Genomic DNA, 8014 nt, shown 5'->3' on the forward strand with positions numbered 1-8014 from the left:
GGATTGTGACACATTCCCTGTCCAATGGAGTTTGTGACACACACTCTGTCGAATGGGGATTGTGACACACACACTGTCCAATGGTGTTTGTGACACACACGCTGTCCAATGGCGTTTGTGACACGGACGATGTCCAATGGGGTTTGTGACACACACTCTTTCCAATGGTGTTTGTGACACACACGCTGTCCAATGGTCATTGCTACACACACGCTGTCCAATGGGGTTTGTGGCACACACGCTGTCCAATGGTGATTGTTACACACACGCTGTCCAATGGGGTTTGTGACACACACTCTGTCCAATGGGGATTGTGACACACACACACTGTCCAATGGTGTTTGTGCACACACGCTCTCCAATGGGGATTGTGACACACAGGCTGTCCAATTGGTTTTGTGACACACACACTGTCCAGGGGGGTTTGTGACACACACACTGTCCAGTGGTGTTTGTCATACATACTCTATACAACGGGGATTGTGACACACACACCCTATCCAATGCGGCTTGTGACACACCCACTGTCCAATGGGGTCTGTGACACGCACACGCTTTCCGATGGGGTATGTGACACACACACTCTGTCCAGTGGGATTTGTGACACACACGGTGTCCTATGGGGATTTTGACACACACACTGTCCAGGAGGGTTTGTGACACACTCACTGTCCAATGGGGTTTGTGGCACACACGCTCACCAATGGGGATTGTGACACACACAATGTCCATGACTGTTTGTGACACACAAACTTTCCAATGGGGTTTGTGACACACACACTGTCCAGTGCGTTTTGTTATACACACACTCTGTCCAATGGCGTTTGTGACACACTCACTCTGTCCAATGGGGTTTGTGACACACACAGTCTGTCCAATGGGGTTTGTGACACACACAATCTGTCCAATGGCGATTGTGACACCCACGATGTCCAATGGGTTTTGCGACACATAGACTCTGTCCAATGGGTTTTGTGACACACACAATCTGTCCCATGGGGATTGTGACACAAACACTGACTGGGAGGATTTGTGACACACAAAGGGTGTCCAATGGGTTGTGACACACACGCTGTCCAATAGTGTTTGTGAAACCCACTCTGTCCCATGAGGTTTGTGACAGACACACTGTCCAATGGAGGTTGTGACACAAACACACTGTCCAAGGGTTTTCTGACACACACACGCTGTCCCGTGGGGTTTATGACACACACGCTGTCCAACGGGGTGTGTGACACACACAGTCTCTCCAATTGTGTTTGTGACACACACGCTGTCCAATGGGGTTTGTGACACAGACGCTGTGCAATGGGGATTGCGACATACACATTATCCAATAGGGTTTGTGACACGCACAATTTCTAAAGGGGTTTGTGACACACACACGCTATCCAATGAGGTTTATGACACACACACTTTCCAGTGGGGTTTGTGACACACACTCTGTCCCATGGGGTTTGTGACACACACACTGTCCAATGGGGATTGTGACACACACACGCTGTATAATGGGGTTTGTGACACACACACTGTCCAAAGGGGCTTGTGACAAACACGCTGTGTAATGGAGTTCGACACACACACACTGTCCAGTGATGTTTGTGACACACACACTGTCCAATAGGGTTTGTGACACACACAATCTGTCCAATGGGGATTATGTCACACACTTTTTCTAATGGGGATAGTGAAACACTCACTGTCCAATGGGGTTCATGACACACACGCTGTCCAGTGGGGTTTGTGACACACGAACTGTCCAATGGTCTTTGTGACACACACACGCTCTCCAATGGGATTTGTGACACACACATTTTCTAATGTGGTTTGTGACACACACTCTATCCAATGGGTTTTGTGACACACACTCTGTCCAGTGGGGATTGAGACACACACACGCTGTCCAATGGTGTTTGTGACACACACGCTGTACAATGGGGTTTGTGACATACGCCCTGTCCAATAGGGTTTGTGACACACACGCTTTCCAATGGGATTTGTGATACACGCATTTTCTAATGTGGTTTGTGACACACACTCTACCAAGTGGGTTTTGTGACACACACACTGTACAATGCTTATTGTGACACACACACGCTGTCCAATGGCGTTTGTGACACAGACGATGTCCAATGGCGTTTGTGACACACACTCCTTCCAATGGTGTTTGTGACACACACGCTGTCCAATGGTCATTGTTACACACACGCTGTCCAATGGGGTTTGTGACACACACGCTGTCCAATGGTGATTGTTACACACACGCTGTCCAATGGGGTTTGTGACACACACTCTGTCCAATGGGGATTGTGACACACACACACTGTCCAATGGTGTTTGTGCACACACGCTCTCCAATGGGGATTGTGACACACACACTGTCCAGGGGGGTTTGTGATACACACACTGTCCAGTGGGGTTTGTAATACACACTCTATACAACGGGGATTGTGACACACACATGCTGTCCAAGGGGGCTTGTGACACACGCATTGTCCAATGGGGTTTGTGCCACACACACTGTCCAATGGGGACTGTGACATGCACACGCTTTACAATGGGGTATGTGACACACACACTCTGTCCAGTGGGATTTGTGACACACACGCTGTCCAATGGGGATTGTGACACACACAGTCCAGGAGGGTTTGTGACACACACACTGTCCAATGGGGTTTGTAACACACTCTGTCCAATGGGGATTGTGACAGACACACGCTATCCAATAGGGTTTGTGACATAAACACGTTATCCAAGGGTGTTTTTGACACATAAAATTTTCAAAGGAGTTCGTGACACACACGCTGTGCAATGGGGTTTATGACACACACACGTTGTCCAATTGGTATTGTGACACACACACGCTGTCCAGTGGGGTTTGTGACACACGCTGTCCAATGGGGATTGTGACGCATACATGCTGTCCAATGGGGTTCGTGACACACACTCCGTCCAGTGGGATTTGTGACACACAAACTGTCCAATAGGGTTTGTGACACACACACGCTATCCAATGGTGTTTGTGACACACACGCTGTCCAATGGTGATTGTGACACACATGCTGTCCAATGGGGTTTGTGACACAAACACGCTGTCCAGTGATTTTTGTAAAAACACACAATATGTCCAATGGGCCTGTGACACACACGCTGTCCAATAGTGTTTGTGACACACATGCTATCGAATGGGGTTTCTGAAACACACTCTGTCCAAATGGGTTTGTGACACACACGCTGTCCAATGGGGTTTTTGACACACACACACTGTCCAATAGGGTTTGTGACACAAACAATGTGTTCAATGGGGATTATGACTCACACTCTGTCCAATGGGGATTGTGACACACACACTGTCCAATAGGGTTTGTGACACACACAATCTGTCCAATGTGCCTTGTGACTCACAGGTTGTCCAATGGGGCTTGTGACACACACGCTGTCCAGTGGGGTTTTTGACACACGCACTGTCCAATGGGGTTTGTGACACACACACGCTATCCAATGGGATTTGTGACATACACATTTACTAATGTGGTTTGTGACACACACTATATCCAATGAGTTTTGTGACACACACTGTCCAATGGGGATTGTGACACACACACGCTGTACAATGGTGTTTGTGACACACACGCTGTCCGATGGGATTTGTGACATACGCACTGTCCAATAGGGTTTGTGACACACACACTTTCCAATGGGGTTTGTGACACGCACACTTTCTAATGGCGTTTGTGTCACACACACTTTCTAATGGCGTTTGTGACACACACACGCTAACCAATGGGATTTGTGACACACACATTTTCTAATATGGTTTGTGACACACACTCCATCCCATGGGTTTTGTGACACACACACTTTCCAATGCTTATTGTGACACACACACGCTGTCCAATGGCGTTTTTGACACGGATGCTGTCCAATGGCGTTTGTGACACACACACTGTCCAATGGGTTTTGAGACACACACTCTGTCCAATGGGGTTTGTGAACACACACACTGTCCAGTGTTGTTTGTGACACAAACGCTGTCCAAAGGGGATTGTGACACACACGCTGTCCAATGGGGTTTGTGACACACACTCTGTCCAATGGGGATTGTGACACACACACGCTGTCCAATGGTGTTTCTGACACACACGCTGTCCAATCGGTTTTGTGACACACACACTGTCCGTGGGGATTGTGACACACACACTGTCCAGTGGGGTTTGTCATACACACTCTGTCCAAGGGGGATTGTGAGATACACACGCTGTCCAACGGGGCTTGTGACACACCCACTGTCCAATTGGGTTTGTGACACACACATTGTTCAATGTGGTTTGTCACACACACAAGCAGTCCAGTGGTGTTTGTGACAAGCATGCTGTCAAATTGGGTTTGTGACACCCTGTGTCTCCAATGGGGTTTGTGCCACACACACTGTCCAACGGGGACTTTGACACACACACGCTTTCCAACGGGATATGTGACACACACACTCGGTCCAGTGGGATTTGTGACACACATGCTGTCCAAATGGGGATTGTGACACACACACTGTCCAGGAGGGTTTGTGACACACACACTGTCCAATGGGGTTTGTGTCACACACGCTCATCAATTGGGATTGTGACACACACAATGTCCATGACTGTTTGTGACACACACACTGTCCAAAGGGGTTTGTGACACACACACTGTCCAATGGGGTTTTTGTTACACACCAACTGTCCAATGGGGTTGTGACACACACAATCTGTCCAATGGGGATTATGACACACACTCTGTCCAATGGGGATTGTGACACACACGCTGTGCAATAGGCTTTGTGACACACACACTTTCCAATGGGGTTGTTACACACACACTGTGCAATTGGGATTGTGACACACAAACGCTGTCCAATGGGGTTCGTGACCCACTCCGTCCGATGGGGTTTGTCACACACACGCTGTACAGTGGGGATTGTGACAAACACGCTGTACAATGGGGTGTGTGACACACACCCCATTGTCCAATGGTCAATGGAGTCCAGGAGGGATTGTGACACACACACTGTCCAATGGGGTTTGTGTCACACACGCTCATCAATGGGGATTGTGACACACACAATGTCCATGACTGTTTGTGACACACACCAACTGTCCAATGGGGATTGTGACACAAACATGCTGTCCAATGGGGTTGTGACACACACAATCTGTCCAATGGGGATTATGACACACACTCTGTCCAATGTGGATTTCGACACACACGCTGTGCAATAGCGTTTGTGAAACACACACTTTCCAATGGGGTTGTTACACACACACTGTGCAATTGGGATTGTGACACACAAACGCTGTCCAATGGGGTTCGTGACGCACTCCGTCCGATGGGGTTTGTCATACACACGCTGTACAGTGGGGATTGTGACAAACACGCTGTACAATGGGGTTTGGGACACACACCCCATTGTCCAATGGTCTTGTGACAAACAAGCTGTACAATGGAGTTTGTGGCACACACACTCTACGCAATGTGGTTGTTGACACGTACTACATTCCAAAGGGGTTTGTGACACAAACTCTGTCCAATTGGGTTTGTGACTCAGACACTGTCCAATGGGGATTGTGACACACACACTGTCCAATGGGGTTTGTCACACAAACTTTCCAGTGGAGTTTGTGACATACACACTCTGTCCAATGGTCTTGTGACAAACAGGCTGTACAATGGAGTTTGTGACACACAAACGCTATCCAATGCGGTTTGTGACACGTACTACTTTCCAATGGGGTTTGTGACACACACACTCTGTCCAATGGGGTTTGTGACACACACGTTGTCCAGTGGGGATTGTGACATACAAGCTGTCCAATGGGGTTCGTGACCCACTCTGTCCAATGGTGTTTGTCACACACACGCTGTCAAATGGGGTTTGTGACACACACACTGTCCAATGGGATTTGTGACACACACAATCTGTCCAATGGTGCTTGTGATACACACGCTGTCCAGTGGGGATTGTGACAAACACGCTGTACAATGGGGTGTGTGACACACACACTGTCCAATGGGGAATGTGACACACACGCTGTCCAATGGGTTTTGTGACACAGACACTGTCAAATGGGGAATGTGACACACACACTGTCCAATGGGTTTTGTGACACACAGGCTGTCCAATGGGTATTGTGACACAAACACTCTGTCCAATGGGGCTTGTGACACACACGCTATCCAATGGGGTTTGTAACACACACGCTGTCCAGTAGGCTTTGTGACACACACACTGTCCAATAGGGTTAGTGACACACACACGCTATCCAATGGGTTTCGTGACACACACACTTTATAATGGGGTTTGTGACACACACACACTCTGTCCAATGGTGCTGTGATACACACGCTGTCCAGTGGGTTTTGTAAGATACACACTCTGTCCAATCGGCTTGTGACACACACGCTGTCCAATAGTGTTTGTGAAACACACTCTGTCCCATGGGGTTTGTGACACACACACTGTAAAATGAAGATTGTGACACACACACGATGTCCAATGGGGTTTGTGACACAGACACTGTCCAAAGGAGTTTGTGACACACATGCTGTCCAATGGTGTTTGTGACACACACACTGTCCAATGGGGTTTATGACACACACGGTGTCCAGTAGTGTCTGTGACACACACTCGCTATCCAATGGGTTTTGTGACACATACACTGTCCAGTGGGTTTTGAGATACGCACCCTCTGTCCAATTGGGTTTGTGACACACACTCTTTCTAATGGGGTTTGTGACACACACACTATACAATGGGGACTGTCACACACACACGCAGTCCAATGGGGTCGTGACACACACATGCTGTCCAATGGGAATTGTGACACACACACACTGTTCAATGGGGTTTATGACGACACATGCTGTCCAATGGGGTGTGTGACACACATACAATGTCCCATGGGGTTTATGACACACACACTCTGTCCAACGGGGATTGTGACACACACTCGCTGTCCAATGGGGTTTGTGACACACCCACAGTAAAATGGGGTTTGTGACACACACATAGTCCAATGGGGTTTCTCACAAACACTCTGTGCAATGGGGTTCGTGACACACACTCTGTCCAGTGCGGTTTGTGACACACACACTGTCGAATAGGGTTTGTGACACACACTCGCTATCCAATGGGATTTTTGACACATACACTTTCCAATGGCGTTTGTGACACACACGTTGTCCAATGGGGTTTGTGACACACACTGTCCAATGGGATTTGTGACACACACAATCTGTCCAATGGGGATTGTAACACAAACGCTGTCCAATGCGGTTTGTCACACACACGCTGTAAAATGGGGTTTGTGACAGACACAGTTTCCAGTGGGGTTTCTGACACACGCATGCTGTCCCATGGGGTTTGTGACACACACGCTAACCAATTGGGTTTGTTACATACACACTGTCCAATGGTTTTTGTGACACGCATGATGTCCAATGGGTTTTGTGAGACACACACTGTCCAATAGGGTTTGTGACAGACAAACTGTCCATTGGGGTTTCTGACACACAGGCTGTGCAATGGGGATTGCGACACACATGCTGTGCCATAGGGTTTGTGACACACACACTTTCCAATGGTGTTGTATACACACACACTGTGCAACTGGGATTGTGACACACACCTGCTGTCCAATGGTGTTTGTGACACGCATGCTGTCCATTGGGTTTCGACACACACACACTCGGTCAAATGGGGGTTGTGAAACACACGCTGTCCAATGGGGTTCGTTACCCACTCTGTCCAATGTGGTTTATCACACACACGCTGTCAAATGGGTTTTGTGACACACACACTGTCCAGTGGGGTTTGTCACACAAACTCTCTCCAATGGAGTTTGTGACACACACTCTCTCCAAAGGAGTTTGTCACACTCACTCTGTCCAGTGGGGTTTGTGACACACACGCTATCCAGTGGGGATTGTGACAAACACGCTGTACAATTGCGTGTGTGACACCCACCCCATTGTCCAATGG

Source organism: Columba livia, unplaced genomic scaffold (genome assembly GCF_036013475.1).
Source record: "Columba livia isolate bColLiv1 breed racing homer unplaced genomic scaffold, bColLiv1.pat.W.v2 Scaffold_148, whole genome shotgun sequence".
In the NCBI taxonomy this organism is placed as follows: Eukaryota; Metazoa; Chordata; class Aves; order Columbiformes; family Columbidae; genus Columba; species Columba livia.